The 18,664-nt window shown below is 34.2% G+C and overlaps 1 long non-coding RNA gene and 1 pseudogene across 3 annotated transcripts in view; one reads left to right on the plus strand and one right to left on the minus strand.

Annotated features, from left to right (window-relative positions):
* Window positions 1-2,602: 2,602 nt before the first annotated feature.
* Window positions 2,603-2,718, minus strand: LOC112820548 (U4 spliceosomal RNA; annotated as a pseudogene).
* A 1,386-nt stretch (window positions 2,719-4,104) lies between these two features.
* Window positions 4,105-18,664, plus strand: part of LOC141371375 (uncharacterized) — a 411,253-nt gene continuing 396,693 nt past the window's right edge. For all 3 annotated transcript variants that reach the window (XR_012376307.1, XR_012376300.1, XR_012376308.1), the window contains exon 1: window positions 4,105-4,199. This is a non-coding gene — a long non-coding RNA (uncharacterized lncRNA). The remainder of the gene's footprint in view (window positions 4,200-18,664) is intronic.

The following is an 18,664-nucleotide window of genomic DNA, read 5'->3' on the forward strand; positions in this document are numbered from 1 at the left end:
AATAGAAATGAAAATTAAATGACAATGTTTCTTTAGAAGCAACATATTTCCAACTGAACTTTTACTCTTAACTCTGGGTTCATCCAATACTCAATTTAACAGCGTATCTACTCTTTATACAAAGAATCAGAGATAATCTTTAACCACCATGCTCTATAATGGGTGTTATCTCTGTACAGTTCTTTTTATTTATGGAGAAAATGGAATATTATGCACTTGTCTTTAGGAAGGCTAAATCTCATTCAGATCAAATGACTTAGAAAATATTACTATCACAAAGGAATAAAGTATATTTGCCTAAAGTATTTTTGTTTTTATGTGCCCAAGCTGCCATTTTAATTTCTTGCATCACCACTATCCCCAGCCTAACCCCTCACCCCCTGACACACACGGACACACATTTGCTTCATTCTTTGGCACCTACCTGCAGTTTCTATCCAAGATCCTATACATCCTTCTATAATTTCCTATTCCACAAAAATGCATAATCAATCCTCAAGTCCATCATCTCCATGTCTTTGAGGACCACCCCCTCCAATAATTCTGACATCTTAAGTACCACAATCTTTTAATTAATCTATTATCCTTACTACATGTTTTATAAGCTTATTGGGAACTTCTGACTACTGCTGACCACAATTTTTTTTTATTCTTTCCATCCCTTCACAGTCAAATTTTAAAAATAAATTCTATATACTTATCTCCAACTTATTCTCTCTTATTCTATAACACCCTTCCTATGAAACTTAAATCCTACCATTTTACTAAAACTGTTCTCATGAATATCATAATCAACATCATGTCACCAAACCCAAGGAATACTTTCAATCCATATCTTCCTTGAATATTCAAACTTATTAAGCATAAGCATCTTTTTTTTTAAAGATTTTATTTATTTATTTGAGAGAGAGAGAATGAGAGACAGAGAGCATGAGAGGGAAGAGGGTCAGAGGGAGAAGCAGACTCCCTGCTGAGCAGGGAGCCCGATGTGGGACTCGATTCCGGGACTCCAGGATCATGACCTGAGCCAAAGCACTATGTTGCTTCTATATCGCTTAACCAACTGAGCCACCCAGGCGCCCGCATAAGCATCTTTGTATAAATTTATATCCTGTAACAATTGCAATGGCATCCTACATTTTTATATATCAACTTATCAAAACATAATTTCCTTATTTTTGTTTTCATTCTGTCCACTAACCCTCATTATCTTCAATTTTGTACAATTTTCCAGGTAGCTCACATTAACTTCTATAATGCTGGATAAATTTTGGCTGATACTGCTTACCATTTCTTCTTTCTTGAGTTCTTTCTTGGTTTCTGTGACACTACAGTTTCCTGATTTTTTCTCCTACACCTATGGGTTTTCCTTCTCTGTCTCCTTAAAGACTCCTCCTCTTATGCCTAACTATACATGGTGAAATTCATTAGAACTTTACCTCAAATCATTTCCCCTCAGGCTAATCTACTTAGATGACATTATCCACCCTAACAGTTTTGATTATGAACAATATGCTAAGGGCGCCAACACTTATATATCATTAATCTGAACCTCTCTTTTGACACATCTCATTATGATGGCTTAGATGAATATTTACTCATTATTTCAAAAAGATTTGTATCTTCTTCCAAACCCATTCCTCCTCTACTATAGAGTCTGGTGAAAATATAATGGTACAAAGCCTCAAAAGAATGTTGTCTACACATTTAAAAAAATCTTAAAATGTTTAAAATTTGACTGAATAATGCATGTCTAAGAATTTTTCTTAAATCAATAATCATAATTTTTATACATACTGTTCATATATTTTTAAATATTTGTCATATTTTATATAATTGTCATTATATATTCATACATTTTTAAACATTTGTCATATATCTTATGTATTTGTCATATATTTTATGTGTGTGTCATTTTATATATTTGTCATTAAGATATATTATATATGTCATGGACAAATATATAAAAAATTATAGTTCTAGTCTGTGAAAAGTTGCAGATATCCTAGTCTTCATGAATAGGGATTGGTAGAGCAATTTCGGTATATAGACTAAAAAATAGTAAAAAATAGTTTAAAAAACCCAAAATATTAATGAATGTATAATGTATATAATGTATTACTAATAAAAAAAGTAGTGTTCGAATATAGAACATTCATAAGAACATGAGAACAATCCTTTTTTTAATGAACATAGGACAATTAGTCATTTTCTTTTATTATGAAGCTATCTATTTTGGTGAAAAAATGTTGGACCTCCACTGATCATTCAATTTAAAAAAGTCAAGGAGAAGTTAATGAGTTTTTACTTGTGAATTATTTTTCCAGTTTTTCTCTAGTTTGAAAGATGAACAATAGAGAGTCTCATTCCTTTCCATCAAGGAGCCGACACTGAAGCTGCAGTTTGTAACATGAATGTAGACCTGACTTCAAAAGACTTTTGAATATGAATATGAATCAAACCTATCCTTAATAGTGAAAGGCAGCCTTCAATGTGGATATTAAAATACTCTTTTATTACATAAATGTAATTATAAAATTAAAGATGACAACCCATTTGTATATATTAGTTAGTTATATTTTTTAAGAAGAATCATTGCCGGCTTCATTAGAATCATTTTGACTGCTACTATATAGAGCCTATATACGGGATTTCAATTAGCAATAATCGCGCCTCAGATAAACCTCATTGGCTACGATACTGCCACTGAGCAAAGCAATCTATATGGGATTTCTAAATAAAAACTGAATTACTGATACTGACACATTAATATGAGCAGTTTTAAAAGTACTTTCTCATCCTTTGTCCTCTATTAATTTGATGACATTTCTATTCCTATGGAATAAACTAAAGTATAATTTTAAATAATTTGTTTCAATTTCACTCACAAAAAGTCAAAATTATGACATATTAACAGAGGTGATTATAATAAAAATACTGTTTTGGGGTGTGTGTGTGTGTGTGTGTGTGTGCGCTTATCTTTTTTCTTTCTTGAAAGATGACCAAATTCAGAAAACAACAAAAAATAAAATATAGCTACTACAGTCACCTATATCCAGAAGTTAAAAATATTTTTACCTTTACTGCTTGCTCTAAATTTATTCAGACTAGAACTGACTGAAGCAGAAATCGGAATCCTACTTTTAAAGCCAGTGAAGGGGAACTAATGTTGAATTTTATCTGTTAAATTAATTAAACAAGGTGGCCATTAGACTGATGTGAATCTAATACTGTGGTGATGTATGTAAGCAAACCAAATTCTGAGCCTGTAAAATGCCTCGAGTTTACCGAACCAAAATGCTAAGGACAACAAATCACAAACAGCTAACTAGGCTTTAAGCTATGGCCAATCAATAATCTCTTTACACTGCTTCTGCCTTTTCTCTATAGAAGTCTCTCCCCTATGGGACAGCTGGGTGGCTCAGTTGGTTAAGCTTCTGCCTTGGGCTCAGGTAATGAGCCCAGGCTCCTAGGATCGAGCCTGACCTGGGGCTCCTCACTCGGCAGGAAACTTGCTTCTCCCTCTCCCTCTGCTTGTCATTCCCCCTGCTTGTGAGCTCTCGCTCGCTCTGATAAACTGCCCCCATCTGTGAAGCACTCTTAATCACTTCCCGTCTCATGGTACTCAATTCTAATAGATTTTTGCTAAAAACAAAAACAAAAACAAAACCTCCCTTAAAAGTTTTAATATGGCTCAGTTTTTTTTAGCAGTTCTGTAATCAGAAGGAAACTAGGGGGATCCCCGAGGGCTCCCAGGAGCAACAGCAACAAGGCTTGGGTACCTGAGCGGCCGCTTGAGCACGCCGCTTTCTCACGGTGTCTAGAGCAGGTGGGTGAGTGTCGAACGGATTCTGGATCCTAGTTCTGTAACTTTTGCATTATGAGCTTTCCAAACTTTGAGAACTGCTTTTTCCAGACTGGGTCCAGAAACCACCACAGTCAGATTGGGTCTGACTTGAAAACCGGGCTGGTTTTATACGGCTGGACGGGTTTGACAGAACGGGACTGGTTCCGGGAACTGGTTCCGGGATCAGACTGGGTCCCACATAGAAACCAGATTCCTTCCGGGGTCAGACTGGGTCCGACTTAAACTGGACCTCCTCTACCGTTTCCGGTGAAGGTGAAAACTGTTGGGGCCGTTCACTGGCAGCAAGTCCTGGAGTTGGGAACCTGAGAAAACTGACAGAAGCTGGCAAAAGGTAAGAATTCTTAACACGGTCAGCGCTCCTAGACCTCTGTGGGGCCCAGCTAAAGAGGACGATAAAATTTCAGGTTGTCTCTTCCTTTCCAAATGCAGATTGGCAGGAAAACAAAAACGAAAACATTAGTTCCTGGTGCTTTCTTTCCCAGGGACAGCTATTGCCTGTAGTTTGTCTCGTTTTGTGCTGAGAACTAGGCATGGCAACCATCCGTTGTCTCGTGGACAACGGAGAGTGAGTAAAGCGATAGAAGTTTATTGAGTAAGGATACAGAAAAAAGCTCTCAGGAGTGCGAGGGGCCCCGAGAGGGTTACCACTGAGGGCTTTTAGGGATGGTCTATTATAGAAAGCTAACCTGGGAACGTAAATCTTTTTAACATCTCTATTGATAGCACCATTGAGTAAAGACTAGTGATAACACCTTCAGTGGCTTACTTCCTTTTTAGGATCCAGGTAATTCCTCGTTGGTCACAAGTAGCTGTTACAAGAAGTCCCCACTTCTGACCCCTAGGTCAGGATGGTCTGGTTTGTTTCCTTATCTCTGGTTTCCCTTCGTCTCCCACATTTTGAATTTTGTGAGCCTGATCCCATGGCCCCCTACCTATCTCTCCCTACCTAGCCCTGCCTGTCTCTTATTCATTACCACTCTTTTTCATCTCTCAGGGAAATTGTCCAAGTCTTTTGGTTACCTTTGGGAGTCCATGCTAGGAATATTTACTATTTGTCGTGGCTAAAACCGGCAAGACATTCAAAAGATTTTTTTGTTTTTTGTTTTGTTTTTGTTTTTTTCTTAAAGTAGCTCTATGGTCAGATGTTGGCCAGATTGAAAGCTGATAATCAGAAACTGATAGGAACTTTTAGGCCTTCTTCCCTAAAGTTAAAATGAAACTATGTACCCAAAGGGAAAGAAAAACATTCTGAAGCCATTGTGGAAGGATTTATTAAAACCTTCCAAACAAATGCACCTCTAAATCAAGAACATAGGAATCTTTTGATTTCCATCTTAGTTGAAGATCTCCCTGGTATAAAGAAGCAAATTGAGGATAATGTAGTTGGATGGCTGAATCAGTTTCTTTATATCATTCAGGTTGCAGTCAAATTCTTTGGGGAATTAAAAACAACTGTATTTGTCTTACAAATGGAGTCTTTACAAATGTTGCTCTAGAAACTATTCAAAACCCACCTATCCTTTATACCAATAGCAATGTGTTCCCTATTTTTCTCATAAGACTTGCAGATATTGTAAAATAGTATGTATGCCTATTTAGGTAAATTATAGATAGATGTGTGATATTTTTCTCACGCTGGATGTTATTGCCAAAATTAATTTGTAAAGCTCTCTATTTAATTGGCTTAGAAACAAATAAGCATTTATACAAATCAGGTATATTCTCAGAAATATAGAAACTAACCAAAATGTTTTTCAAGTTCCTGTGATCTAGGATAATGTTCAGTAAAAAAAAAAAAGCTAGTATGAGCTTGTTGGTTTAATAAAAACAAGTCATGTTTTTAGAGATATCAGCATTAAATACAATACTTTTATTCCACCTAGGTTTCACTGAAAAGCAAGATCATTTCCAAATAAGATAAAATACTGAAACATTAGTTACTGGACACAGATTTATTCACTTTTGGCTTTCTTTTACAGAGGAACTAAAGATATTTGGGTCTATTAGTAAACATGTTTTGTGTCACATTGAATAATTTACTATGAAGAAAAATATATTTCTAGAAATTGTGAAATGTACTCATAAATTTGCCAATCTACAGGCTGCAGACATTCCACAATTGCTTATTTCTTAGTTTCCACTAGGAATAAATGATTCTAAGCATTCAGAATTCTAATCAATATATGCAAATAAACTACTTAGAAATAATAAGGATGAAAGGAAACTCGAATGGATTATTTAAAAAGTTTAGAAGGTTTGTAGAAAAGGAGTCTTGGATAAGGAATTTTATGTGTGGTCAAGATAACTAAAATTGGAACAGATTTATTTATGTTTTTGAAGAATGAGCTTTAATATTAAAAGTGCCCTGGTACAAATTTAGAATTTGGTTATCTCTTTGTTAAAAGGATGGTTTTCTTAGGCGACTCAGTGGCTCAGTATGTTAAGGATCTGACTCTTCATTTCAGCTCACATCATGATTTCAGTGTTGTGAGATGGAGCCCTACTTTAGGCTCTATGCTGGGCATGGAGCCCGCTTAAGATTCTCTCCCTCTTTCCCTCTTCCCCTCTTCCTCTGCCTACCCCTTGCCTCTATCTCTTTCTCTCTCTCTCCCTCTTAAAAAAAGGAGTATGGTTTCTTGTACCATTGGTCTGCTCTTGATAAGAGATTGTGAAATTTTTTGGTTCTTTTGTTTCTGTTTTTTTACCTTTTGGACAATCTACGTGGAAAGCAAAGATTTGTGTCTTGCCAAAATAATTTACTATATTTCACATTGTCTTTTTGAGGTCTTTGATTACTTAAGAAAACCCAGTCTTCTTAATATTAAAAGAACTGAGTTTTTTTCACAACTCTGTAACCTATTTTTACCTTTAAAATTTTCTATTGTCACTTTAGTTAAATAGATAAGTATTGTTTCATAATGATCTGAGATCCTATTTAGCCAAATATTCAAACCTTTTGACATTCTAATAACTTCCCCAAATCACACACACAATTGGAAACATTGGTTATATTACTAAGGCTTGACTGGAATGTCATATTTGAGAATATGTGTAAAATCAGATGTGACCAGATAGTTTTGAGAAACTAAGGTTGACTTAATGGAGCCATTAAAAGCCCCTTGGAAAAACTATTTTGGTACCTTATGTACAAGGTTCCTGGGAGCCTGAGCAGGTGAGTAAGGAAGGTTACTCCCTGGTGGGCCCAGTAACCTTAGGATATCTTGGGGACCACAAGAGGAGAGGAATTCACCCAAATCTATAGGTACTTCTGGTGAAATCTGATGGCAGGTTCTGGGCTTGACTTCTTAGATTGGAGAGGCTTTTAAAAGTCCAATCTAAGATACCTTATGAAAATTTCCAGCAAAGTAGACTTTAAAAGAGCCTATGTGGTCCATCACTATTCTTGATGCACTTGCGTAAGTGATATTTACAAGTTTAATGAGACTTGACTTATTTTGCAAACAAATTAGTCTTACTGTGATTATCTTTGATAGAAATGATGGTGATTATAGAGTAAAAAATTATGTTTCAATAGAAAATTATAACAATCTTGTGGATACCAGATTCTAGGTCTGTTCATTGTCTCTGCAAACCAAGCTGGATCCCAGATTCTTCTAGTTTCCTCAAATATCTGGCTGTGTCTCTCCAAACTAATGTTTCTAGTTTTCTTCCACCCTTGTGATTTGGAATCAACTAAGAATAAAAATGGCCCTTAAACTTCCTTGGAAGGGACCATACCAGGTCCTCCTCACTACCCAGGTAATAACCAAGCTTCAGGAACCTGAACCTTGGGTCCACATGCCCCAGTTAAGAAGGGCTCTGCCCAACTCTTGGAATCAGCTGGAGATCTAGATTAAAATAGTTTCCTCCCAGGAGTAGAAAACATCTTGAGGTAAGTAGGTCTCCTAAGATCAAGGATAAGATTTTCATTTCCAGTATGAAACTTTTATTCCTTTTGCCTTTTTGCTCCTTGCTTTTTCTCTTGTTAATAAAGGGAAGACAGTGCTCCTTAATCCTGGTGTTGAATCTACTGCTGAGGCCATAAAAGAACAAAAGTCCCTAGACTTTCTTGCTAAGGTTGTTTTTAGATAATAGAATTGCTTTAAAATGCTTATTGGCTGAACAAGGAGCCTGTGCCATAGCAAATGCTTCCGTCTGTACCTAGATCATCTCTGGTACTATAGCAAATTTAAGAAACAAGCTACTTAACTAAAACAGCTTGATACCCCTTCAGTTACATTCTTTGATTTATTTGATACCAACAGGCTTGGTTCATAGAAGCGCTAGCTGAGTAGTGCATGTCAGTCTTTTGGTATTACCCTAATAATACTACCATTGTAGTCTCCCTGGTATATTATGGTCTGTCAAAGGTCTTAAATGCATGTTCAGAGCTATCAGCGGTACATCAGATGATCTCACTGTGCTTAGAGAAACAGAAACAAGAGGAACAATGAGATGAACAGCATAAACAATTCTCCCATGAGTCTGACATCATAATCTGTGAGTTTCACAATGAGACAAGAATAATTTAACTCTGATGGGGACTGAGAGTGGCACTAATAACCAAAATTTTGGTTAATCTCTCATGTATGAGAGGATGACCAAATGAGGGGAATGGTTAAATTACTCTAATGATGGCCTATGTAAGCAAACTAAAATCTAAACCTATAAATGCCTGAAGGTTATGAAATGAAAATGCTAAAGACAATCAATCACTGACAGTAAACTAGTCCTTAAGCTTTAGCCAATCAATAATTTCCTCACCTTGCTTCTGCCTTTTCTCTATAAAAGTCTCTCCCGGAGCTCCTGAAGCACTTATAACCCCTTCTGGTTTGGTGCTGCCCAATTCTAATAGATTTTTGTTCAAATAAACTCTCAAAAGTTTTAATGTTCCTCAGTTTATCTTTTAACAGGTCTAAATTTCTCTTTCCTCAATCTCTTTCTTTTATTTTTCCTCTTATTGTGTATATAACATGATGAAATACTTTCCTTAATCTTGAATTGGCTTATGAGAGTCTTCTGTCACTTATGTCATTCAATAATAAATAATACAAATATTAATTTAGCATAAGAAGGACAAGCCTTATTCACAGCAGTCACTGTTTATTGCCACATGTATTAAAATCATATCTTTGAGGCAAGTCAGTATTGATTTCATTCCTACTAATTATCTTATAATGAATATATTTTTAATGATTCCAGACTTTTCTTCTAAACAGATGTTTCTTGAATGGCATTCCTCCCCCCCCCCCCCGCTGTTAGACTGTTTAAATAAGTTGGCACCAATTTGTTAGATTATAAAACTGGGTATTTTGTTGGAACCAATTTTATATTAGCATAAAACTCAGCACACTTGGCCTTTAGTATTTCCCCATGGATAAGAAGTAGCCTTTCTCACCATTTTATTGTTTCATTCATCAGTGTTTTATTTGCACATTGAAGTTTCTTTGGTTGGTATCTTTTTCTACGCTGAAAAGCTACCAGCCAGTTTTGCCCAAGAATTGTGTAGCCCTTCAGGGTTAATTTCAGAAGCAAAGTAATTCAATTCCCTAGTAATTCCCTGGAAAAGATAAGTACAGGACAGGATTAGTGGAGACATAAAAACAAACTTTAAATATTCCTTCTGAGGTAGACACTCATATATTTATCTCTACCCTTAAACCTTAATTACAGAGAATGTTGGAAATAATAGGAAAATCATCACTTGCACTTGTTGCTGTAGGCATAGTGTAGACAAGTGAAGGAACAGCTGTGAAATAACCCAATTGATTCTTTAGCTCATAGTTGAGGTAAATACCTACTCTCAAAGTAATTCTTGACCATTTTCTAATTTTTGCCATAAAAGCAAATATAGGGTCTCACCAATACCTACTCTGTTGAAAAAATTCTGTCCAGTTTTACCATCATATTAATTTTGCATGACTTAATTTGACATTCTCTCTTCCCCTCTCCTCTTTAAGTGAAATGGACTATTGATGTAGGAGAAATATTATGCCTCTTGCAAGTTTCATGGACTAAGGAGAGAAGCATTTGCTCTTTGCTCTGATGAGGGAGCATAAGGCTAGCTGAGGACAAAGCACAAGTTGACACCCTGCAACCTCCCTCCACCCCCACCTCCTGGGTGGGACACGTGTGACTTTCTTCCAGGAATCTCCCAACTATCTTAATGTTAATGCCTTGCCAGAGAGAAAAACAACCTTAGCTTGATGTAGCCAGGCCCCGAGTATCCTGAGGGTCTTCTTTAACATATGAAAACCCTTTTGAAACCTCCCTTTCTCTTACCTCCACCAACTCCCAAGTATATAATCAGCCACCCCTCACAGCCCCTGTGTAGCAGCTCTTTCTCCCCAGGGTCCTGTCCCCATGCTTTAATAAAACCACCATTTTGCACTAAAGACGTCTCAAGAATTCTTTCTTTGGTCATCAGCTCCAGACTCCACCCCACTGAACCTCATCTATATTCCAAAACCCCATCAGCTCAGTGCTCTCTCTGATAGTGTTACATCATTGAACAAGAATCACATATACAGGCCAAACACTGGAAATCATTTGCTTCTATGTCACCTTTTCTTATTACTTTTTTTTTTTTAAATTAAACTCTGAGCCCAAAGTGGGGCTTAAACTCAAGATCCAGAGATCAAGAGTCCTATGCTGTACCAAAGCTTGGCACTCCTTATTACTATTACTTTTTTAGAGGGAAGATTTCATTAAGTAATCTTCATTTTCTTTGTACTGTGAAGTAGTCTTTTTTTTTTTTTTAAAGATTTTATTTATTTATTCATGAGAGACGGGGAGAGAGAGAGAGAGAGAAGCAGAGGGAGAAGCAGGCTCCCAAGGAGCAGAGAGCCCGATGCGGAACTCGATTCCAGGACCCTGGGATCATGACCTGAGCCGAAGGCAGACGCTTAACCATCTGAGCCACCCAGGCGCCCAGTAGTCTTTTTTTATAAGTGCACTGAAACAAAATTAATTTTCTTTGAGGATATAGGGAATTGTTTTTCAGATGATAGAAAAAAAATCCCCATCCTTCGAAAGTCACCATCTCCCTTTAAGGCAGATAAAAATATTCATGTGAATATAATTCTGCTGAATAAAATACAATTTTAAATTACATTTTAAGACAATAATAGGTTATCACTCTTTGATTTTTGGTCTAAAAATGTGGTGTTTATAGAGGGATTTATTGTTATAACTGTGCCTCACTTGCAAAATTCCAAAATTAACAGTGAAAGCTTAACACAAAAGGTCAAAAAAGGTATGTACCATCTCCCCTGATCTATTAATTGGTGATGTCATCATGTGGTTTTCAATATAGTTTGTGTTTACAAATGTGACATCTGAAATGTTATGAAGACACTGCGCTCTTTTTTTCCTATTTTTTAACAGTACAGTATTGCTCAAATAATTATACCAAAATTACATCTTTGATTATATATGAAGAACATCTTCATAACTAATCATATTATTTAAGTTAGATTTCATATATCCTTATTTAAGCTTTTTGATACTGGACTTTAATCACAAAATTGGTTGTGGAAAATTCTTTTCAGAATATTAATGTATTTTTTGAAATTTTACTATGGAAAGTTTCAAGTTAACACAAAAGTAAAGAGAATAATGAAACCCACATACCGATAACCTAGTACATTATTTTTCTATTGCTGCTGTAAAAGAAAAATATGTAAACGTGGTGGTTTAAAACACAGATATATTATTCTATAGTTCTTCAGAATTCAGAAATGCATGTCAGGGGGCTAAAAATAAGGACAGATTCCCTTTCTGGACTCTAGGGTACAGTCTGTTTTCTTGTCTTTCCAGCTTCTAGAGCCTGCCTACAGCCTTATGGTGTCATAAGCCCGCAACATCAGGCCAAATTCTTTTCATATTGCCAACTCCCTGTTTCTACTCCTTCTGCCTTCTTATTCCACTTACAAAAACCTTTATGATTGCATTGATTCACTCCCCTCTTCACTGTAGTATCTTCAGGAAAATTTGTCCATTTTATGGTCAGTTGATAAGCAAACATATCTGCAACATTAATTACCCCTTGACATATAATAAGATACTCATAGGTTTTCAAGATTGAGACCTGGCGGGGGGGGGCAGGGGGGGTGTCCTTTTCCTGCCTCTTTTACCTACTACAGTTATTAATGTTTTGCCGTTATTTCATTTATCCCTCTTCCCCCATAACACACATACACAAACTTTTTTCTTCATGTGTTTGTCCAGTTTTCTTTGTAAGCAAATCTCGGACTTTACATCACCCCACCAATAAATATTTCTATGTATATCTCAGTGAATAAGGACATTTTGTTTAACACCTTACAAAATAAACAAGAATTCTACAATATCATCTAATACCTAGTCTCTCTCTAATGTTTTTTGATTATCTCAAAAACGTCTTCTATAATTGATAGTGGAATCGGGATCAAAATGAGTTGTGTCACATGTTTTGTTTGGTTTTCATGTATTTTAAATATCCGTTACTCTAGAATCATTCCACACTTATATTTTTTCTCATGTCATTTAATAGTTGGTGCCGCTTAATTGTGTACTCCAGAATTTTCCAAACTCTGAATTTGGTTGCTAACAATTTCATAGCATGTGTTCATGTTAAAACATGAGCCTTTATCCTCCATGTTGTCTGTAGACTGGTAGTTAGTTTCAGAGGTTTGTTGTGTTTTTTTTTTCCTCCAAGAATATATTATTGTAGTGTGTATAATTCATATTATACCACATTGGGTAATACATGGTATGAGATTATCTCAGTTTAGTGATGTGAAGAATGATTGTAAGATTCAAGAGTTGCCAGCCTAATCTATCTCTTATGAAGTTCCTTATCAACATTCACCTAATGATTTCAGCTGGAGTTGGTAATAGTTGTATAGATATTTTGAGACCACCTTTCAGGAACTTCCTCTATCGTCATATATAACATAGTTCATTGTTCTATAAAAATTGACTTACCACTGCTTTCCAGAGATTTAAGTAGTAGGAAAAAGGAGGTACATTGGTAACTGACCAACTTGTCTGGCCAGAGAAATATAAGGCCGTCTTAACTCATGTCACTGCTGTCGACTTTATTGACTTTAGGTTTCTTATCCATCACAATTTTTATGTTTTCAAAGATAATCTGGCTGATAATCATTATGAGATAATATTACTGATAATATTACAGACAATGTTGGAATTCCTATGTTGTATGCAAAAGAGGTGTAGTTACTTTTTGTGTTTTCTAAGAGAGTATCCACAGACACTGGTTCCAGACAGATTCCTTGGAAAATATTACCTTTAATTGTTCCGTATTGTTTGATCTCTTTTTAAGATACATTATCCCTTTTTAAAATACCTAAAGCAAAGCTTGGGTGATTATTTCCTTTTTTCTGTCTAAAATACATTAAGGTCTTTTATTATATAGCAGCGAGATCTAGTCACATATTCTAACTATCTAATTAGTGTAAGTATTGTACATAAAATTGCATAAATAGGACATTTAATTAAAAGTTAGGAGATATTATTGACACCACGATGTCTATGTTTATGTGTTATTTTTAGTAAAATTATAATTTGAGAAATAATTTTTATAAATAGGGCTTTTAAGTTGTGGACACTGATTGTCAAAAAATGAAAAGAAAGAGCACATTAATCAGTTAATTAGTCATCAGAACTGTTTTTCAAGTTCTTTCACAGGACACAAGTTTTTTATTTTATAAGAATGATCCTCAGCAAGAACCTATTAATGTAATATTTGATCTTGCAGTATTTTCACAAACATGTTATACAATAGTCTTTGGAGAAGTGTTAGATTTTACATTCCTATTCCTTATTCTTAATTATAGATACTATAATGGCAAAGTTAGTAATTGAATATTTTGAACAAAATATTTAAAATCCATTTGTAAGTAAATCATGCTTTTAGGTTATTAATTCTTCCTATAAGAAAAAGAATAAACCCTATACTTGACCACATATTCCAAACATTCAAAACGTACTTTATCCCATGTGCATGTTCCCATGTCAGAATAAAGCATTTGTGACTGATGTTTATGAATCTTTCAAATGCCCATACTTAACTTTTAGCATGTTTCCTATTTGACTGTATAAAACACTTCAGAAATGTTTTAGAAATCATGTTTCAATCTTTACAAATATGGAACATCTCAAAGTTTCTCTTTATCACAACTCACTTAAATACTGACAACGCTATGTATTTCCCCGATGCTATTTGTTTTGTTCTAATATTAGTAATTGTTCATTTATACTGATTAATAAATTCCCTAAGAGCTTTCACATTGTTTTTTTGAAGAATCTTAGTACAGTGCCTAGATTATAATATGGAAATATGGAAGACAATAAGTTGAATTACTAAAACTAGAATATGCAAATAAAGCCATTGATCATTGATATTTTAAATTCAGTATTTTAACATTTACTCCTAAATTCCACAAAATTTCTAGTGACTCTCATTCTATATCCCCCTGCCTCTGGATAATACATTCTAAAGAATGAGTAGGAACTAGAATATATTTAGTACCTACCTGAGAAGGCTCAGCTTCTATTCTTGTGACTGAGTTTGCTATTCATTTTTACCACCTTAAATTACTCCCAGAGCTTGGTCCCCAATTATTTGCTTGCTCTTAAAGTTAATCTGGACTATGCTTGCAAAATCAATTATAATACCCTTACTTCCTAAAACATTGTTCGAATTCTCAAATTGCTCTTACTCTCATCCCATTTTGTTTTCTTTCTCCACTTATCACTATCTAAAATTATCCTGCTCCTTTTTGTTTGTTTGCTCTTTTGAAGTAGTAATTTAGTAGTTTATTAGCTATATTCTCCACTCCCAAAACCCTCTACACTCCCACAGCCCCATGCCTACCCAAAAATAATTCCATAAGAAGATGGATTTATAGAGTAATCTTATTTATTACTATATCCCCCAGTTCTTAAAACAGTGCTTGGCACAGAAGATACACTAAGGAAACATTTCCTCATAGCTCACTCCCTGAGAATTCTGTATATTTCCTATTTTCCTTTAATTCCTTTTCATTAGTGTTGTGTATACTACTGTAGAGGGATTGTATCTGATTCTCCTCACCATTGAGATATCAGCCAGTTGGCATTATTGACTTCTGTATTTTTCTGTTCATTCATTTCAGGTTGTGGTTTCTGAGCACATTAGTAAGTCAAGACCATTTTCTCAGCTCCTTCTCACCTCCATTATGAGATGTTGTCATAGTAAATAATGCCAAGCATATATTACCATTTGTTCTCTTGAAATTGCAGGTGTAGACTTTTAAAATGAGAAATTGAATGTCCTTTGTTGCTCATTCCTTCATTTTGCTTGAGTCTATCTAAAACTGTTCTGTAATGTTGACGAGTAATATCATTGTCCTATTAAACTCACAACAGATAGTATTTTAGTACACAGATAGGTAGTTACTCATGGATAACTTTTTAAACAAGCTATATTCCTTATCTTCATTTCAATAATCTTTTCCTTTATCCTAATTTTATTTGGAAGCAGTTCTACTTATGAACAATATGTGATTTTCAGTTCTTTTCAAATTCAATAAGGCATGTTGCTACTCATTTTCGAAGTCTTGGACTGTACTAGAATTAATTTATGGATAGTTTAATGACTTTATTTTTTCAGATCTGTGATGAGTTTGTTTGTTTGTTTGTTTTAATCAGTGTTTTCCTCTGTGGTTACCTGAAATTCTAACTTAATATTTGAAATATTTGAAAACCACAAGACCACTGATGCCATCTTATGTTAAATGATATAATGTTGCCAGTATTCACTTGTGTTTTCTATACAATATTCAACCAATAGAATGTTACTTCACTCTAAAAGTGACTTTAGGAATACAAATCATAATAATAATAAAAAAGAATTTAGATGACCATACAGCAGTAAAAGTTAAAAATAAAAGCTCTCTATATCTCAGGTCGATTTTCAGACTATGATGAATTTTATACCCTCTTTTATCATTTCCATTTTACAGACTGATAAATTCCTGAAGGGTTTTATTTAACCCCAAATTGCTGCATATTCCTTAAAATATTCAGATTCTAACTATTTCCCTTAGGAAAGTACTTTAATTGTTCTTTCTTCCCTTCTTTTCTCTCTCTTGGGGAAAAAAAAATTTTAGTAATGTGATCTTGTCATATTTTTGGATAAATTTACTGATTAAGAAATGCAACAGGAGAGATTCTGTTGGACATATACGTCCTTTTCAAAAGCAGACTTAAACGTATATGTGATTATATATACTTCAGGAATAGGTTTATATATGTATAAACATATATATGAGAGATATACAATATTCATGGATGGAAAGAAAGAAAAAATGACCATTTAGGAAAAAATAGTAACAATGTAGGACACTTCCTGTCAAACAATAATTGTGCATATTTTATAGTTAGAAAAATATTATTTTTAACATATGGCATAAGAATTATCTGAAAGGTCATTGGAACAAAATACATAGCTTACAAACTAACCTTAATATAATCCCAAATTTTAAAAATACATGTGTGAAAGATAACTGCAAATAAACACTGAAAAGTTAACAATGGGTTTGCTTTGAGTAATGATAAGTAATTTATTTTTGTCCTTTTTCTATTTTTAAATTATCTACAAAAATTGCATATTTTGTTTATAATCAGAGAAAAAAAACCTAAATTCTAAAAATTTTGAAAACTGTTAGTTTGGGTTTTAAAAATATGATAATAAAGTATAGATTATATAATAAATGATGATAATAAAATGTCAATCTGATTCCGAGGAAAAATTAATTCTTTGTATTTACTTGTAAAATATTTTACCATTGGAGTTGAAACTGTTGAATTCTGGATCTATTAATCCCAATAATAATAATAATCCCATTGAATTTAGTGGGTTTCTTATGTTCTGTGAAGAATTAGCTAAACTATTTCAGTGACCATCTAATTAGAATTTGGGCTGGGTTTAAAAAGAACATCTAATTCAATTTAATCTAAGCTATTATGTGAAGATTAATTGATTCTGTTTATAAGAAAATATGTGATTTTCTTTTATAAAAATGGTCCTTACAAACAAATTTTTTGGTCTATTTTTCTTTCTCTCAGAGACAATGAAAGTGGCTACATTAATTAATACATTGTTACTATAATGCAATTGTTTTCTGGATTCCTTTGCAGTACCAGTTACACTAATCTTAGCACAGCCAACCAACTATAACCAATTAATTATTTTAATTATTTTTGAAAATATAGAAATAATCTTTACACCAAAAAATATTGAACTAAAAATTAAGTAGACTCAGGAAAGAATTTACAATATCTATCCTTGTAAATTAAGCAATTTATCTGTTTTAAAAAATACCAGTATCAAGACACCACAATAATAAAAGTGTTGGAAGCAATTTCATACTGGAAATATTTTTTATAAAAAAATTTTTTAAAGCGTGCCTCCTAGAGGTACTTGGGTGGCTCAGTTGGTTAAGCGTCCAACTTTTGATTTCAGCGCAGGTCATGATCTCAGGGTGGTGATATTGAGTCCCACCTGGGGTTCTGAGTTGGGCATGGAGCCTGCTCAAGATTGCCTCTCTTCCTCTGCCTTTTCACCCTGCTCACATGCTCTCTCTCTCTCCTCTCTCCCCCCTCACAGAAATAAATAAATAAAGTGTGCCTCCTTGTGTAAGATCTGTTGAAATGTTCGTTCTTTCACTTGAATGTTCTTCATTCATGTAAAGATATCTGTGTAGTCCCAAAATATTTTTGGGTTAAATATCACTACTCCATAGTTTCTACAATAGTATGGTTTCTAAATCAGATAGCTCCATCCTGATAAACTTCATTTGGAGCCTCCATAATATATTAATATACCTTACAAAATTTTTGGGTGTCCCAGTGCTCCAGTGTCTTGATGATGCAGAGTGACAGAAAGCTGTGGCTCTTAAACTTTTTCACGTGAGCCATAGTTTTCATCATATTTCATGGCATAATATTTATTGAGTATATTTCATATGCCATGTACTCTTCTTGTCTGTGTACTGGGTACTGGGTATTCAAAAGTAATTGCAATGATCAAAAATTCTGGCCGCCTTATAGTTGATAATATATAGTCTGTCTGTATCTCTACCTGGACCTTCCCCAATTATTCCATTGTATGAACAATGTGATCTTGTAATTTTTATTCCATCAATCCTATTCTATCCTATTCTTTTTTTTTTTTTTGGTTCTAAAAAATAAAATAAGTTGCTCTTTAGAACCCACTAATTTATTCAAGATTCAATAATGGATCTTTAAAGTCTACATTGAAAAGTACTGCCATATAGGTATTACATACTTTTTCAAGGCTATTAAAGCAGCCTAGAATTTATTATTTATGTCTTATTGTTGCCTTCTGTCACCAACTTAAACATCTAGTCTTTTTCACTGAGCTGCTTTTGAGATAGGACTCTCTGAATCTACGTTTATGTAACCTGCTTTTAATCTAAATGGGGAATCTTATATTTATTTCTGTCAAATTCTTCTTTATTGGTTTTAGTCCATCATTCAAGCCTATCAAGATTTTTGAAATCTGCCAGTGTCATGAAATATATTAGATAATCCTCCTAAATCTGTCATCCACAAATACGAAAAGGGTGGCTTCTATGTCATGATCCAAGTCACTGATAAAAAATACTGCAAACTCTTGTACTTTTTTTTTCCTTTAGAGATCTCCCTGTTGTTGGCATTGGTCCATTAATCAACATTTTAGAGTTATATTTGCATGTCAAAACACAAATCTCCCTTAATTATTCTAAA

Source organism: Callorhinus ursinus, unplaced genomic scaffold (genome assembly GCF_003265705.2).
Source record: "Callorhinus ursinus isolate GAN/ISIS: 27379988/994484 unplaced genomic scaffold, GSC_fseal_2.0 scaffold3, whole genome shotgun sequence".
NCBI classification, from domain to species: Eukaryota; Metazoa; Chordata; class Mammalia; order Carnivora; family Otariidae; genus Callorhinus; species Callorhinus ursinus.